The 18,832-nt window shown below is 41.9% G+C and overlaps 1 protein-coding gene across 1 annotated transcript in view; it reads right to left on the minus strand.

The window, feature by feature from the left end:
- KLF13 (KLF transcription factor 13) overlaps positions 1-18,832 on the minus strand; it is a 116,900-nt gene that overhangs the window by 73,750 nt on the left and 24,318 nt on the right. The gene's annotated exons all lie outside the window — the stretch shown is intronic.

An 18,832-nucleotide genomic window follows, 5' to 3' on the forward strand; every position in this document is an offset into this window, starting at 1 on the left:
TCCAGGTGTGAAAAACTTGTTACATCATTCCCAAGAAGACTCTTGGCTGTAATAGCTCAAAAGGGTGCTTCTACTCAATACGGAGCAAAGGGTCTGAATACTTATGACCATGTGATATTTCAGTTTTTCTTTTTTAATAAATTTGCAAAAACTACATTTCTGTTTTTTTTCAGTCAAGATGGGGTGCAGAGTGTACATTAATGAGAAAAAATATGAACTTTTTTGAATTTACCAAATGGCTGCAATGAAACAAAGAGTGAAAAATTTAAAGGGGTCTGAATACTTTCCGTACCCACTGTACACACCTTTAGCAAATAAAAAACTTAATGGGAGGACTTTAACTACAAATGAAAATATACTAAGCTTAAGTTTCAACTTAGAAGATATTCTACTGCTACGCTAGAAAAATGTCTTTTAGCTTTAGTTTGGGCAAAAACATTACTCTCACACCCTGACAATTATTTTTTCAGGCTCCAAAGATGGCAGGAAAAAACTCCAGCAGGAAAATAGCTGAACTAGAGCTGCGCAAACATTAACCAAGGTTGAGGGTATGGGTGAACTGCAATACCAAGACAGGTTATCAAGCTTAGGGTTATTTAGTTAGGACAAATGATGGCTCAGGGACGATCTTATGACAATGTACAAATATATGAGGGGATAATACAGAGATCTGTATAATGGTCTTCTCATATCAAGGCCTGTGATGATGACAAGGGGCCATCCTCTATGTCTAGAGAAAAGGATGTTTAATCGTAATCACAGATGGTGATTCTTTACTGTAAGAGCAGTGAGACAATGGAATTCTCTGCCACATGATGTAATGGTTGATTCACTACAAGTACAAAGAGGCCTGGATGATTTTCATGTAAAATATAATATTATAGATTATGGGTACTATATTCTGTGATGAGATGCTGATCCAGGGAACTTGTCTGATTGCGGTATGTGGAGTCAGGAAAGAATATTCCCCTAATATGGGGAGCTGGCACCTGCCTCATGGGATTTTTACCTTCCTCTGGATCAACATGTTAGGTTCGAATTCATGGAGTGAGGACTTATAAAACTCAAAGAGACCACTTAACTTAGAGCAAAACCACTGACTGATATGGACTAGCAATATAATGCATATTTTAATAATGTTTTTTGTCAAATAAATGATTTCCCAAATCCACCATGCTTGCAGTCTATTATCCGCTATAACCCTGCTCAGTATTTCATGGTCATATCTTAGATACTAATAGATGGTAAAAACACCCATGTATATTTTTGAAATACCAAGACCATCCCAGTTATATTACACTGAGGGTTTCTCCCGATAATATTGCACCCATGCCCTCTGATGTATTTTTGTATGAATAGCGTACTCATGCCCTCTGAGGTATTTCTGTAAGAATGCTGCATATATGCAAATGATATATTTTTGTAGGAATATCGCACCCATGCCCTCTGAGGTATTTCTGTAGGAATACTGCTCTATGCCCTTTGAGGTATTTTTGTAAGAATATGAGGTATTTTTGTAGGAATATCGCACCCATGCCCTTTGAGGTATTTTTGTAGGAATATTGCACTATGCCCTCTGAGGTATTTTTGTAGGAATATTGCACTATGCCCTTTCAAACTCTGGAGAATAACCAGATACTGCAAATCCCTAATCTAATAAATCCCCCAATAAAGTTAAGTGTCCTAATAGTAAATTGACATAGCCAAACAGAAGATACCATATGAGTATGAACCTATGAGACAGTCCTATGTAAACACTCCTTATAAACAGAGCATCTTTTTTAGGATCAGAGTATCATGTGCACCTAACCCCCTGAGCTAGCTGCATTATTTCTATTATGCCTCTATCCATCTGAAATATGCCTCAACTCATTTCACCCTCGCAACACATTCAACATGTCCGTGTTCCGCATGCTCCTTGTGGCTGCTACACCAATGCCCGTGGCCCATGTGCCCACCCGGACCTTGGGCTTAGAGGAGTACCCTCACTATGTCAGCCCGCTATACGTAATGCATTGTTCTCATGCACAGAGGTGCTCACTGAGCTAGTCGCTCCTATACGCTCTATGAGCAAGCTGTTGCCAGTTATGACTTATCTGCAGAGAACAAAAGGATCAGAAGTCCGAAATTGAGGTCTTTATCTCCTCTGGCAAACAATAGTTTGGGCCCTGTATACACATTAGATGGTTGCCAAATCCATTTATCCCACCAGGTTCAGCTGACATTAGTCTAATGTGTATTGGGTCTTTAAGAAAAGCATTAGAGGAAAGAGACTTCAAACTGCTAGATGCTGATATCTGTGAAATCCTACCATTGTCCGGCCTCGGAGTACAAGTCAGCAGTCACTCTGTGTGCCTTGTGAGGATTCTCCCATGCAGGCGCCGGGAGCGAGCGGGAGTGTGACTGAAAGTTTGCGATTTTCATACAAGCAGTCATGTGCTAACTAGACCTGCACAGACTTGCTCAACACAAGTAAATTGAATGAGGCCAGACATGTCTGGTCAGATTGTGGCCAGAAATATGCAAATTGCATACTTGCAGTCACATGACCGCTCGCTCCTGGTAAATCCTCATAGAGCACAGTGCACGTGTTTGGAGGATTCACAAGTCTGCAGTCACATACAGTGACTGCAGACTTGAACCTCTTTAAAGAGCTAAATTTAGGGAATTTATCTGATCCATAAAGTGACTGCAGACTTGTACCCCAAGGCAGGGCAAACTTTTTAAAACGCTAAATTTAGAGAATGTATCTGACGCATCCACACAAAAATACGTACTATGAGTACAGGTCATTTAGAACATCCTTTCCCGCAGTGATGTGAAATAGCTACAGTTATGTGGTGCCGTTATCACATGCCATCTACAGCATGGGGCCTTTTCACAGATCAGTGGCATGCTTAGGCTGTCACACATTACACACAACCACAACATAATGTCTGAAATTATTCTACAGGGCAGGAATTCCCAATACTCCGACTAGACGTCTGGCTGAATCCTTACCATGAAAGTAGAACAAAGGTCAATTGGAGATAAGTTACTCTCTGGACGTGCTTTGTTTTCAGGCTGCTGCTTTGTTACAATATAAAACACAGCTTTTACATGGAGCGCTGGATATTGTGGTTTCTAGATAGGGGGTTTCCATGTTTTTAGGCTTCCTGCAGTACTGCACATATTTACTATATAATTGTCTAAGGGTCACTTCTGTCTGTCCTTCTGACTGTCGCGGATATTCATCGGTCGCAGCCTCTGTCTGTCATGGAAATCGAAGTCGCTGATTGGTTGCGGCAAAACGCCCACGACCAATCAGCGACGGGCACAGTCCGGGGGCAAAATGGCCGCTCCTTCCTCCCCGCAGTCAGTGCCCACTCCATAATCCCCTCCAGTCAGCGCTCACACAGGGTTAATGACAGTGGTAACGGACCGCATTATGCCGCGGTGTAATGCACTCCGTTACCGCTGCTATTAACCTTTGTGACCAACTTTATACTATTGATGCTGCCTATGCAGAATGAATAGAAAAAAACGATGTAATGTTAAAAATAAAAAAAATAAAAAATCGTTATATACTCACCGTTCGTCGGCCCCCGCATCCAAAACAGGCCTTTTCCGCTCCTCGCGACGCTCTGATGACCGCTCCATGCATTGCGATCTTGCGAGATGATGACGTAGCGGTATCGCAAGACCGTTACGTCATCATCTCGCGAGACCGCAATGCGCTCTTGAGACCGGAGCGTGGAGGAGCGTCGGTAAACGCTTCGCCTGGATCCGGGGGCCAACGGAAGGTGAGTATATAACTATTTATTTTAATTCTTTTTTTTAACAGGGATATGATGCCCACATTGCTATATACTGCATGGGCTGTGCCATAAACTACGTGGGCTGTGCAATGTACTACGTGGGCTGTGCAATATACTGCGTGGGCTGTGCAATATACTACGTGGCCTGTGCAATATACTATGTGGCCTGTGCAATATACTACGTTGGCTGTGTAATATACTACGTGGGCTGTGCAATATACTACATGGCTGTGCTATATACTACGTGGGCTTTTATACACTACGTGGGCTGTGTTATACACCACGTGGCCTGTGTTATATACTGCATGCGTGGGCTGTTATATACTAAGTGGCTGTGTTATATGCTATGTGGGCTGTTATACACTCCGTGGGCTGTGCTATATACTACGTGGCTGTGCTATATACTCCGAGGGCTGTGTTATATACTGCGTGGGCTGTGCTATATACTCCATGGACTGTGCTATATACTCCGTGGGCTGTTATATACTCCGTGGGCTGTGCTATATACTACGTGGCTGTGCTATATACTACGTGGCTGCTATTTACTACGTGGGCTGTTATATACTACGCGGCTGTGCTATATACTACGTGGCCGGCCACGAACAATCAGCGACAGGCGCAGTCCGAATCCTGTGTATTCAATGTATTATTCTAAAATCTTCATAAATAAACTACATACTCTAGAATACCCGATGCGTTAGAATCGGGCTACCATCTAGTTGTAACATAAACTGGGATTGGGTCTGAAAAGAATAGAAGTGATTCATTTATGCTTCTTCTTTCTATAGGAACCACTCTGGGTTAATCCTGTGTACGCCCAGCATTGGCACCTGTAATTACATTATTGATATCAATTTGGGGTACCTACAACTTCCTAACAGCTTTTTATTGCATTTTTATGGGGAGAAATGTTTTTCATTTTTTACATTGTTTAATAAATGGGTTAATTAATTTCCTATTCTGATAAATTGAACTGATTTTATTATTTTGTTAACTTTTTAAAAACTTTTACCTTATTTTTTAGAATTCTTATAGGACATTGAGACTGCGATCATATGATCGCTTATAGTATATACTGCAAAATTACAGTAAATAGTGAAAATCTTGGTCTCCTATGAAGCTCAGCACTTGGCTGAGCTTCACAATAGTACCAAGATGGCATCGACGGTGGCTTTCAGTATGTCCCTTGATGCCATGATAAACCATTGTTGCCCTGCAATTGCATGGTAGACTGATGGAGCCAGTGCACATGAGCTTTTAAAAATGACTGTCAGAGATTGACAGCAACACTTAAATGGTTAACAGCAGCGGTCAGAGTTCAGCTCCGGCAGATGCTGTTAGACACAGATGCCAGTTGTGAAATATAGCTGACATCAGCTGTATGTGGAGAGAGCTCACGTTGTGGGTCTCTTCCACGTGCGGTCACCCCACATGTACGTGATTATGCATTAAGGAGTTAAATAGGGTTTTCTACTTTCAAGAAACCGGTGCCCAAACTGGTGGGCAAAACAACACAGATCATACTCATCCTAGCCAGGTACAGTGTCTGCTCTGTGGGCTGCTCTGGTCTCATTACTAAAAAGCACATCACCACTGCAGCCAATCACTGAGCTAAGCAGCTCATGCCATGTACATCAGGAAAGCTGCTGAGCTTAGTGATTGGCTGCAGTGGTGATGTGCTTTTTAATAATGAGACCAGAGCAGCCCACAGAGCAAACACTGTACCTGGCTAGGATGAGTACACTAGGATGAGCTACACTTGACAAGCCACCAATATGGCCAATACACATGGAACGATGCTGCAGCAAGGAGTTAGCGCTGGAACTGGGGAAGGTGAGTACTATCTGTGTATGATGCTTTATAAGTATGCAATCTTTTGGGCCTCAGTTTTTTGAAAAGTGGAAAACCCCATTATTGTGCTTTTCAGTGTCTGTGATAACTTGTACTTAAAGAGATTGTCTAGCTGAGAACCCTCTAAACGCCAGAGCAAGTAGCCACTTTTGAAGATTTTTTTTCAGTCATTTATAAATGATAAGACCAAAGATTTGCGTAGGGGTAAAAGCAATGTTTTGTTTCCCTGTGTACCTCTTTAATATAACATCACAGCCTTCAGACACGGACAAGCAGTTCTTGCACAGTTCTCTTACAATTCACAATGCCGAAATAAAGTAACTTCAGTAACTAGGATAATATAATGTCTGCAAAGTACCAGTGCACCATGTGTGTCTGAAGGATTCATTGTTTCCAAATAAGCACTCGGGGGAAATTTAAAAGAAGTGTTCAGCAAGGTTTCATAAAGAGGTGTCCTCAAATAACCTGCCGAAGCGGAGAGGGCCCAGACTGGAGAACGCTTCAGATTTCCATACATGCTGTGCATGGAGTGTGCAAATCTGGTCAAAGACAAACTGTGGGGCTGGACCAGACTAAATCGTTACTTTAACAGATTTTTTTTGTATAATTTTTCTTGACAATTATTCACTATGTAAAAAAAAACTGTGATCCTACTGTAGTAAACAGGAATCACACCACAAAAAGCATAGTAAAAGCAATTGTGGGACTTTTTATGTTCTATATTATTAAAGCTGCTCTAAGCAATGTTCCTTGGAGCTAAGCAGACATTATAAGTGCACATGTGGTTTTTATGTGTGGTTTATTATTTTATTGCTATTCCCCAAATATAGATAATGGGTAAATAACAGAATAGAGTGCCGTGCTAGGATCTGCCAGCATGCCGGCGGGCCGCGCTGCTAAACATCCAGACTCTAGGTGGATTATTACTGCCATACACTTCAAATTATGAAAGTTGTTAAACTTGCCATATATCATGTAAAACTATTTCTACAAGGGTCAACAATCATTTTCTGTGACAAAAATTACGTCTCTCAGGCACATTTGCGGTCTGTGGTTTACTGAGTACATTGATTTTTTTCTATAATGCTTTAGTACATGTAGAAGAATTCATGGGGAGCACTCGGGACTGCACAATTTACCCTGTTCAGAATATCTAATTAAAGGAATCTGTTGGGTCATTTTTGCATATTCTAAAAGTATCCTGAAATACGGCTTGGGCAGCCTTATCAGGATATGCAACTTCTATTGATGTACGTTACCCCGTAGTGTTGCTGTAAGTCCCTGACAAAATAGTAGAGTGCTGGACAGTAAAATGCCACATTCATATTCCCCCCTTCCTCACCCAGAATCCCATGCCCTCTGCGCCAATGCCTCTGATTCAGTCACACTGCTGAGTCGCCTGAGGATCGCATCGTAATGCTTGGACTGGCTGGCTCCTAAGGCTACTTTCACACTAGCGTCGTTTGGCCTCTGTCGCAATGCGTCGCTTTGTTGAAAAAACGGATGCGTCGTGTTTTGGCGGACCGTTGGCACAAAAAAAACGCTACATGTAACGTTTTTTTGTGCCGACGGTCCGCTATTTCCGACCGCGCATGTGTGGCCGGAACTCCGCCCCCACCTCCCCGCAACTCACAATGGGGCAGCGGATGCGTTGAAAAACTGCATCCGCTGCCCCCGTTGTGCGGCGCTTGCACAGTATGCGTCGGTACGTCGGGCCAACGCAGCGCGGCGGCCCCGTACCGACGCTAGTGTGAAAGTAGCCTAACCTGAGCATGACAGCTGCATAGAAACATATGCTGCATGCTCAGGTCAGGAGAGCAGACGGCCAGTTCAAGGATTGCGATGCGATCCTCGGGCGAGTAAGGCTGCTTTCACACATCAGGTTTTTACCGTCAGGCACAATCCGGCGAATTATGAAAAAAGCCGATCTGGCAAAAGTTGTTTTTTTCTCATACACTTGTATTAGCGACGGATTGCCTCACGTTTCATTTGTTTTTCGCCGGATCCGTTGAAAATTTTTTTCGGCGGCCGGAGAAAACGGACATAGTAACGTTTTTTGTGTCTGTCAAAAAAATGGACAGTGACAGATCCATCGCTTGCTCTAATGGAACCCTATGGTGCCGGATCCGTCAAATTATGGAATCCAGCGACGGATTCCGTTTTTTAAACTGAGCATGCGTTTTCCATTCTGGTCTCTCTCTCCCCGGATCAGCTAGTCGGATGCGGCGAAAAAACCAGATCAGTTTTTCACAATTTGCGAGGGATCAGTTTTTTTCTAAATTCGCCAGATTGAGCCTGACGCCAAAAAACTGATGTGTGAAAGTAGCCTAACTCAGCAGTCTGACTGTATCAGTGACGCCGGCGGAGAGGGGTGGGTGGTTGAAGGGGTGAATATTAATTTGGAATTAACATACATTTGACTTTCTGGAGCGTGACTATTTTGTCCAGGGCTTACAGCAACACAGTGGGGTGAATGTACAGAAATAAAAGTTACATATCTTGAAAGGGCTGCCCAAACGTTCAGGATACTATTAGTAGGATATGCAAAAATGAACTGACAGATTCCCTTTAAGGTGCCATTTATTAGTTATTTCCATCATTTTGCTTCATCATAGGTGCAGATCCTGATTCCTGAAGGATATTTTTTCTTGCATTTTTAATAGAATCTGTGACCAAGGCTAAAACACAGATGTGAATATTACTTGATACACCTTTGGGTAAAATGGTAAACATTGTTTAACCCCTTTGCTACCTGGTAATTTTTCATTTTTTCTTCCCCCGCTTTCATGAGCCATGTTTTTCCACTTTCCGAGGATGTAGCCACATGACAGCTTGTTATATGGAGGTGAAGAGGTGTAGTTTTTAATGACACCATACATATTATCATATTACGGTATGTACTGACAAACCTGTCAAAAATTCCACTTAAGGTGAAATTCTGAAAAAAATGCAATTCTGCCATTGCTTTTTGGATTTTGCTTTTAAGGTGTCCATTGTGCAGTAAAAATGTATGGGTAAAATGATTCTTCGGGTTAGTACATTCCCAGCGTTACCAAAGTTGTATTTTTCATATATTAAAAATGAAAAAAATCTGAAATTTGCTAAAAAAAATGTTGTTTGTCGACACTATAGATTTCACCGATAATATTTTTGGGGTTAGAATGACCCATTGATCCCTTTTATTGGATTTTTTTTTTTTGGAAGGGACGGCAGTGACTGAAAAACAGCAAATCTACCATTTTGTTTTTAGCTTATTTATAGGTCCCCCTAGGAGATTTTAATCTGCGATTGTTATACTGTAATACTTGAATGTTGCAGTAAACATAGCCTGTGGCTGAGCTTCAGAGGAGGACCATGATGGCGGTGATGGGGCCTTCAGCAGGCCTCCATCTGCCATGGAAACCCATTGTGTCACAGACGGCTGAAGGAATCGCAAATTGGTGATTGTGCTATTTAATGTCCACTGTCAGTTATTCTCAGCTGCACTTGAATAGCTAAGGAGCAGCAATGGCGGCTAGCACTGATCACCGCTTTTTCAAGTACATGTCAGTTATATAGTACTAGATGGTGGCCCGATTCTAACGCATCGGGTATTCTAGGATATGCATGTCCACGTAGTATATTGCCCAGCCACGTAGTATATTGCCCAGCCAAGTAGTATATTGCCCAGCCACGTAGTATACAGCACAGAGCCACATAGTATATTGCACAGCGACGTAGTATACAGCACAGAGCCACATAGTATATTGCACAGCGACATAGTATACAGCACAGAGCCACGCAGTATATTGGCCAGCCACGTAGTATATTGCCCAGTTACGTAGCATATTGCACAGTGACGTAGTATACTGCCCAGTTACGTAGTATAAAGCACAGAGCCACGTAGTATATTGCACAGCGACGTAGTATACAGCACAGAGCCACGTAGTATATTGCCCAGTTACGTAGTATATTGCCCAGTGACGTAGTATATTGCCCAGTTACGTAGTATACAGCACAGATCCACGTAGTATATTGCACAGCGACGTAGTATACAGCACAGAGCCACGTAGTATACATCACAGAGCCACGTAGTATACATCACAGAGCCACGTAGTATACAGCACAGAGCCATGTAGTATATTGCCCAGCCATGTAGTATATTGGCCAGTCACGTAGTATATTGCCCAGCTACGTAGTATATTGCCCAGCCACGTACGTCACAGGTTAAAAAATAAACATATACTCACCTTCCGAGGGTACCCTTGTAGTTCTGTCGCCTGTGTGCGGTGCAGGCGGCAGCTTCCGGTCCCAGGGTGTGATGACGTCGCAGTCACATGACCGTGACGTCACGGCAGGTCCGTCTCGCGCAGGACCTGTGATGACGTCGTGGTCACATGACCATGACGTCATGGCAGGTCATTGTCGCATACGATCCTTAGCACCGGAACCTGCCGCTTGCATGGAGCAGTCACCGAAGCGTCGCGAGGAGCGGGAAAGGCGGCAGAAGGTGAGTATATAATGATTTTTAATTTTTTTTATTATTTTTAACATTAGATGTTTTTACTATTGAGGCTGCATAGGCAGCATCAGTAGTAAAAACTTGGTCACACAGGGTTAATAGCGGCGGTAACTGAGTGAGTTACCCGCGGCATAACGCAGTCCGTTACCGCTGGCATTAACCCTGTGTGAGCCGTGACTGCGGGGAGTATGGAGCGGGCGCCGGGCACTATCTGCAGGGGAGTAGGGAGGGACTAATCGGACTGTGGCCGTCGCTGATTTGTCGCGGCAGCCATGACAGGCAGCTGGCGAGACCAATCAGCGACTTGGATTCCATGACAGACAGAGGCCATGACCAATGAATATCCGTGACAGAAAGAAAGAGACAGACAGAAGGACAGACAGAAAGACGGAAGTGACCCTTAGACAATTATATAGTAGACAGCTGGCATATGTGAGTTATGGAGCGGGCTCAGTTCCTGATCCAAACACCCACGCCATGTCGTAAATGTACAGCAGGGTGGGCAATGGGTTTACAATATTTGCCTGCCAGAAGCGCCTTGTAGGGTTGGATTCTCATTCACAAATCAGTTTGATCAGTTAAATAAAAGTGGCTCCCTGCCAAGGTTGAAGCTATATTATCTTAAAAAGGAAGTACACTTTTATTTTATTTTTTAATAAATCAACGGTACAATTAAAGATAAGAAACATTGTAATTTGTATCATTAGAAAAAAATGCCTCTTACTCCGATCAGGAACTTAGTAAGTGCTCAAATCTGTCTACAGTTCTGTCTTCACTGAGAGATCAAATAAACCTGCTGCCTTTACAAGGTGAGAAACTACAGGTAGATAAAGGCTGAGCAGACAAAGAAGCTACTGCAACCTGCTAAAAAATGCAAGACAAAAGGCATATAATGGACAAAATAGTGTTATTCCTCATGTACACAAGGACAGATTATTCCGAAAAATAACTGAAAGTGCAAAAGGTCTAAGGGGTAAAGTTTCTCCTTGTGGAGAGTGACAAGCCAAGCCTGGCATGATAAAGCGAGGAGACTTATAAGCCATGCCTGCTCCTCAGACAACTAGCATACTGCAAGTGCATGCAGACAAATTTATTTGCACTTAGTAAATCACCAAACTAACAATTACAATAATCGCGTGTATTTTTCATACATTTAGACACAGATACTCAAGGACATGTGGCAAACCTTCGTCATGGAGTGCAAAATCAGTGCTTCGTAAGTAAACAAGCAGATTACGTCCGGAAATTAGAGCACATCAAGGTCTCATTTCAGATTTACTGATTTGAAGTTGTCCTTTCCAGAAAGTTCCTTGACCTACATAAAAAAGGTTCAATCAAATAAGAACCTTTTTGAGTAGACTGATGTCCCCATGATTCTTGTATTACGTGTGACATCACTGCAAGTTGTTGGTGACCTCAATGTTTGGGAAGGGAAGGTGCATGGGAGAAAAAAATCTTTTTTTATTTCAAGGTTGTTTGCAGCTTCCTTTTTTGAAGTCACCAATGAGTCACAGTAATTTGGTGCCACTCTGAATGCCCAGTCTTAGGAGCAGACACATCTGTATACAGCTTCATTTCCACCCTGCCATGATTCTGCCAAAGACCTGCTGGCAGGAAAAGCGTTTCCCAAATTGTATATCCGCAATTCTTTGATGTATGACTGATTATCTCAAACACTATAATGTACTCTGATGTTGCACAGTGTCCACATTTATACCTTCTGAGTATTTCATCAGTTCAGTCACAAGACTTTTAGCTTATGTAATGAGGGCCTAAATCTACCCTAATTTTATGCCATGGTACATATGATGTCATAGCACCATTATCTCATTATATCAGTGTTACCCCATGAACCGCGCCCAGTGATGTAAGGAAACTTGTGGGTACAGCTGTTTTCAGTTACACGTAGTAAGATTTGGAGTACACAACCATCATACTGTTTTCATTTTATTCTTCAGCTAATTACAATTTGTTCTCTAAGTGACCCGTGTACAGACTGACGTCTACCATCCATTCTAGAGGAATGTGGAAAGCAGAGCTGGTACTTTGGCTAAATTTTCTCTTTTTACTGATTAGAAAAATGCATATTTAGTAGGATTGCTATTTCAACAAATTTCATACAAGTTATCCTATTGTAAAAGTCTGTATATTCATATCTGACATTTGTACAATGGACTCACAGGTGTCTCGATAACACAAACAATTTGTATTTTAGAACATTCATAATATTAAGTTATGGAAAAATCTGGTCACCATCAAGAGTAGAAAACTGGACCTGATGACCATGTTTTGCTCACTGCTTCTCAATGTCACCCCTCTCTATAAAGGCAATAACAGACCGTCCGCTCAGATATACGTACATATCGGCTGTCGGCAAACGCGTCCATACTAACATTACGCTTTGTATATTGGGGACATTTAAGTTCTGCCACCAGTCCCATCCATAAATGCCCCTAAACTCTGCAGATCCATGCCGCTTTATATCCGGTATTTGTTAGTCTGCCCATTTTTGGTCTGGACAACATAAAATTTGCAGGGATTGCATCTGAAAAAATTGGGGCAGTTACCCAGTTGTAGTGTAAATCCAACCCTATTGTGTACTATTGCTAGCACCTAACTTTTGGGCCTGGCTGGTAGGCAAAAATTAAGCCTGCGTTTACACTGAAAGATAATCATAAACAAGCATTTTTAAGAATGCTTACTCCATGTTAATCTTTAAGGGTAAACAGACTGCCAATCATCTGATAAAACGACCAAAACGTTCATTCATCCAGTTAAACTATCTTCAGTGAAGCACAAAAAAAAAAATCATTCTCATGGGTGCTTAGTCCTGTGTAAACAGGACTCACGCTGCCGAGAACCAGAGGTTTACGAGCACTGAGCGATCTATTACAGATTGCTGGGTGCATCCTTTATCTGCCTGTGTGAGTAGACTATTAAACGACTGCCCTTTGGTAAAGGTTCCACAATCGGTGTTCATTTAATAACGCCGATAAGTCAGTGTATATGCACACTAAGATTTTGTCTAAGCTTCAACTACACAAACAGAACATGTAATACACACAGAATGCATTGAAAACACACTTTTGGGGTTCATAAATTTGTGCTTGATTGCAAATTTTGTTATTGCATAGTACGAGACTCTAGTTTTTTAAAGATGTTGTTTGCTTTCAACATGCCCCTATTAAGACATATGGGTGGGGTACAATGAAAACACACAGCATAAAGTAGCTCCTGTCTTTAGAGATTTTACATATCCAAAAATAACCCAAAAGGCCCAATAATTCCCATGTGCCTAGTGTAATAAGAATACCAATCAATTAGACATTGGCAGCCGATGAGGAGGTACATCAGATACCTGGGTGCTCGGTTATGATTGGTGCTGGGTTAATAGTTAAGAGGGAAACTAACAGGGCTCCGCCATACCGGTCAATAGGCTTTTTATTACTTTTGTTACTGCTTTAGTTGTGTTGCCTCCATTGTGACTGACCATCTGTCTGAAAGCACTAAACAGATATTTTCACACACTCAGAACTGAAAAGAAGCTTCTCATTTCAGGACGGACAGTGTGAAATGGTAAATGCTCTTCATACCATCAATTATTCACTGTGACATTTATGATAAATCACTGCTAATGAATTTTAATGAATATTTTTTTTTCTAAATAATTAAAGCCCAACAAATTGACACATCTGAATCTTTCCTGAAATGTTGACACATCTGAATCTTCCCTGAAATGGTTGTGTATCCGTTTCATTCTATTACTTGTAGGGGTTCGTAAGGGAGCATTCAAGAGAAAAGACAAAGAAAAATACTTTTATTCAAAGAGTTGCATGGTAGCGGCACAAGGGAAAACAAATACCTAGGTCAGCAGAAATGAACAATACTTGTGAAACCTGCATTGCGTAGGATCTGATGGAAAAGCCAAAAATGAACAAACACAAGAAAGAGGAACCAGCACTCATGAGAAAATTGGTGCCAGGAAATCTAATAGGAAGTCTACTGGATTTCAAAGCATTGTCCCTTTATGTACAGGGTAGTACACAAAGCAAAGGGAAGCCATCTAGGATTTATATAGTGTTCTTCTTGGCTCATCTGAGGCACATGATTCTGCAGAAAGCATTACACTGTTAAATATAATAATAATAAAAGTACGTTTAAAAAGGAATCTGTCACTTTCAAAAATGCCATTTATCTGCAGATATAGGGTTAATTTACAGGTAAACAGTGCTTAAACACTGCATTGACAGCTACCTGGAGCAGCGGCTACAGGGAGAAAATGAAGTTATATTCTGCCTGCACCCACTCGCTACGTGTCATCGGAGGGGTGCCGGGGGCTGTTCTAGTCACTGCTCACTATACAGTGAGTACGCTGTAATTGTTCGCCAGCATGTTAGAGAGCCTATTCTGCACACACACACTGCAGAGCAGGATGTCAATCAGTGTACCAGGGAATGATTAAAGCTAGTCATTGCTCACTATACAATAACTACTCCCTGCACTGTCCTGATGACCTAAAAGCAAGAAGTTGAAGGGAGAAAACTTCATTTCTCCTTGTAGCAGCGCTTCCAGAAAGCTATTTCGATTGGCCATATATCATGAGATAACATCTCGACTGACCACTATGTAAAGGTTTACATACATTTCTGATGAGCATATTACAAAAGTTTGAATACTAGTTGGCTTAAAGTGGATACACCAAGGCAGCAACTTATTATATATCCAGAGCTATAACCCCCTTCCATCCTCAGAATGGACATACTGAATTCTCTCTTTGAATACACTGAGTGTGCATACTCTGCTGCCACACCATACCACAAACCCCATTTACATCAGACTAATGTCTGCCAAACATGCCGATATCGATGTGCACAGGAGCCCTGGAAAATTGATAGTCAGGGAAGTTCAAGGGAATCTGTCACCTCATTTTGCCACTATAAACTGCCACCGCCATTAGGGGCTTGTCTACAGTGCCTTGCAAAAGTATTTGGCTCCCTGGAATTTTTCAACCTTTTCCCACATATCATGCTTCAAACAAAGAAACCAAATGAAAATTTTTGGTGAAGAATCAACAACAAGTGGAGCACAATTGTGAAGTTGAACGAAATTTATTTGCCCCTTTACTTTCAGTGCAGCAAACTCACTCCAGAAGTTCATTGTGGATCTCTGAATGATCCAATGTTGTCCTAAATGCCTAATGATGATATATATAATCCACCAGTGTGTAATCAAGTCTCTGTATTAATGCACCTGCTCTGTGATAGTCTCAGGGTTCTGTTTGAAGCACAGAGAGCATCATGAAGACCAAGGAACACAACAGCCAGATCCGTGATACTGTTGTGGAGAAGTTTAAAGTCGGATTTGGATACAAAATGATTTCCAAAACTTTAAACATCCCAAGGAGCACTGTGCAAGTGATCATATTAGATCACTGCAAATCTACCATGATCTGGCTGTCCCTCTAAACTTTCATCTCAAACAAGGAGAAGACTGATCAAAGATGCAGCCAAGAGGCCCATGATCACTCAGGATGAACTGCAGAGATCTACAGCTGAGGTGGGACAGTCTGTACATAGGACAACAATCAGTCGTACACTGCACAAATCTGGCCTTTATGGAAGAGTGGCAAGAAGAAAGCCATTTCTCAAAGATGTCAATAAAAAGTGCCGTTTAAAGTTGGTAACAAGCCACCTGGAAGACACACCAAATATGTGGAAGAAGGTGCTCTGGTCAGATGAAACTAAAATCGCACTTTTTGGCAACAATGCCAAACGATAGGTTTGGTGTAAAGGCAACAAAGCTCATCACCCTGAACACACCATACCCACCATCAAACATGGTGGTGGCAGCATCATGGTTTGGGCCTGCTTTTCTTCAGCAGGGACAGGGAAGATGGTTAACATTGGTGGGAAAATGGATGGAGCCAAATACAGGACCATTCTTGAAGAAAACCTGTTGGGAGACTGCAAAAGACCTGAGACTGGGACGGAGATTTGTCTTCCAACAAGACAATGATCCCAAACATAAAGCAAAATCTACAATGGAATGGTTCACAAATAAACGTAAGTAGGTGTTAGAATGGCCAAGTCCAAGTCCAGACCTCAATCCAATCGAGAATCTGTGGAAAGAGCTGAAAACTGCTGTTCACAAACGATCTCCATCAAACCTCACTGAGCTCAAGCTGTTTGCAAAGGAAGAATGGGCAAGAATTTCAGTCTCTCGATGTATAAAACTGATAAGAGACATACCCCAAATTGACTTGCAGCTGTAATCGCAGCTAAAGGTGGCGCAACAAAGTATTAAGTTAAAGGGGCCGAATAATATTGCATGCCCCACTTTTCAGTTTTTTAAATTTCCACAAAAATTTTAAATAACCAATAAATTTCGTTCAACTTCACAATTTTGTTCACTTGTTGTTGATTCTTCACCAAAAATTTACATTTGGTATCTTTATGTTTGAAGCATGATATGTGGGAAAAGGTTGAAAAGTTCCAGGGATATGATGAATACTTTCGCAAGTCACTGTACAGCATTCTGTAATGCTGTAGATAAGCCTCCAATGTAACCTGAAAGATAAGAAAAACAAGTTAGATTATACTCACCCAGGGGTGGTCCCGCTTCGGGCCCTATGGGTGTCTCAGGTCCGGGTCCGGCACCTCCCATCTTCATGCGATGACGTCCTCTTCCTTGCTTCTGTTGCGGCTCCTGCACAGGAATACTGATTTGCCCTGTTGAGGGCAGCGTAAAGTACTGCAGTGCGCATGTGCCGAGTCTCATTACAGAATGCTGCAGATAAGCCCCTAATGGCGGTGGCCGCAGTTTATAGCGGCAAAATGAGGTGACAGATTCCCTTTAAGTATGCAGCATGTCCAATTTTGGATTGTTAATCCTTTTTTCTTTCTGAGATAAGACACCACCAAACATGTCTGGCGGTGTCTCCCTCATAGAGAACATAGGAATGCTTGGCCATATGAATGCTCTTCTGTATGGGAGCACTGGCCAAGATGGCTGACAGAAAAATGATCTGCTAAAGTCATTGAGCCAACAGCCATCTAATGAGTATGGCTGACTTTAGTCCATGGGACTCACGTAGAGTGTTGGGCACTGGGAACTGTAGTCAGCTATTTTCATGTTCCAGAAGCCATTTCTACCTACTTATGATAAAATTGTAATAAACTGCTGCCAGAACTTATCTACCACAAGACGAAAGGATCTTCCATGTTGAAATTCAAAATGCCTATCTGCCATCAAGAGAACACTGGCCAACAGATGCTAAGCCTGCCTGCCATCAAGAGAACACTGGCCAACAGATGCTAAGCCTGCTGATTACGGTGGGACTGGCCTAATGTCCCCAGTATGGCTCATACTCCAAATTTCTGTTAGTATGTCTCTTTCATGTGGGTGGATACGGAGTACTTCGAGGAAACAAAAAAGCATGGAGAGAATATTCAAACTCCATGTAGATGTGCAGATGTCGTCCTTGGTTGGATTTCAATCCGGGAGCCAAGCCCTTCCAACCAACAATACTACTACACAGGCCCAGAATAACATTGGAAATGTTGGATTAGTAAAATAATACACAGCTTAAAAAAGGTAAAAGAAAAAAACAAAGCACACAATAGGTTGGACACATATATAGGTTTTCTTTTGCCTTTATGTTTCACTCAACTCTATCACATACATGGCTAAGTGAAATCCAATGTGTCCAACCCACCTTTGCCCAAATCTTCTTTTTATGTAATTATTAGCCTAAGAAAGGTAAAATAGACATAGAACAATAAAAGGCACATAACAAAAATAATAATTCACATTTTCAGAAATTCTCTGCACCATCTTCAATGACCCCTACTAGGTTAATGTCTGTTTGCTGCTACAACATGAGGCATCAACTGGAATTTTTAGTGGCTCAGTGAGGTTCCGAGTCTGGTCATCGACAACACCTGCATGGACTTTGTACATTCTCCTTGTGTTCTTACATTGGTTTTCTCAAGGTAATTCTAGTTTTCTTCAATATGTCAAAAACATACTGAGCGGGTAATTGTCCTTCAATAAAATTGGCCTTCACACATCCGTGCATGGCACTAGCGGACACGGACAGCAAAGGGCCCCTGTGCAAGAACAATATATGGGCTCTTTTCAGCCAAAGCGCAAAGTAGCACCTACTTTGGAGGTATAAATGGGCCCCCTTACCTCTTTGGACACTGAGGGGCCACACAGGTTGCACAAATGATATTTCCACCCCTGGTTCACGGTCTGTACTCAGACCAATATGAATGAACTTGGCCCAAACCTACAGCCTTGTAGACACACATAAGGCTGCAGGTTTTGGTTGGGAGACCCCTGCGGTCAGGATGGGCAGTGTTGTCTATTACGGACCGTGAAATACGGCTATCAGAAACCGGCTTTAGTGTGTCTGGCAAATTAGATTGTGAGCTCGGTGGGAACAGAGAATGATGTGAATAATGACAATTCATTTTCACTGCTGTTGAAAATGTTGCTGCTATATAATTAATACAAAAAAAAAATCAATCAATATAATAATATAATACCTTGGACCTGTATCATCCCCCTTTATTAACAAGTAAATGCTATTTCACTAGAATTATGTGTAAATCTTTTAAGTGACTTGCAGGCTTTCTCAAGGTCTTAAAGATTAGGAAATCTTATCTTAAGCAATGTGACC

The sequence above is a fragment of the Ranitomeya variabilis genome, chromosome 5 (assembly GCF_051348905.1).
Source record: "Ranitomeya variabilis isolate aRanVar5 chromosome 5, aRanVar5.hap1, whole genome shotgun sequence".
In the NCBI taxonomy this organism is placed as follows: domain Eukaryota; kingdom Metazoa; phylum Chordata; class Amphibia; order Anura; family Dendrobatidae; genus Ranitomeya; species Ranitomeya variabilis.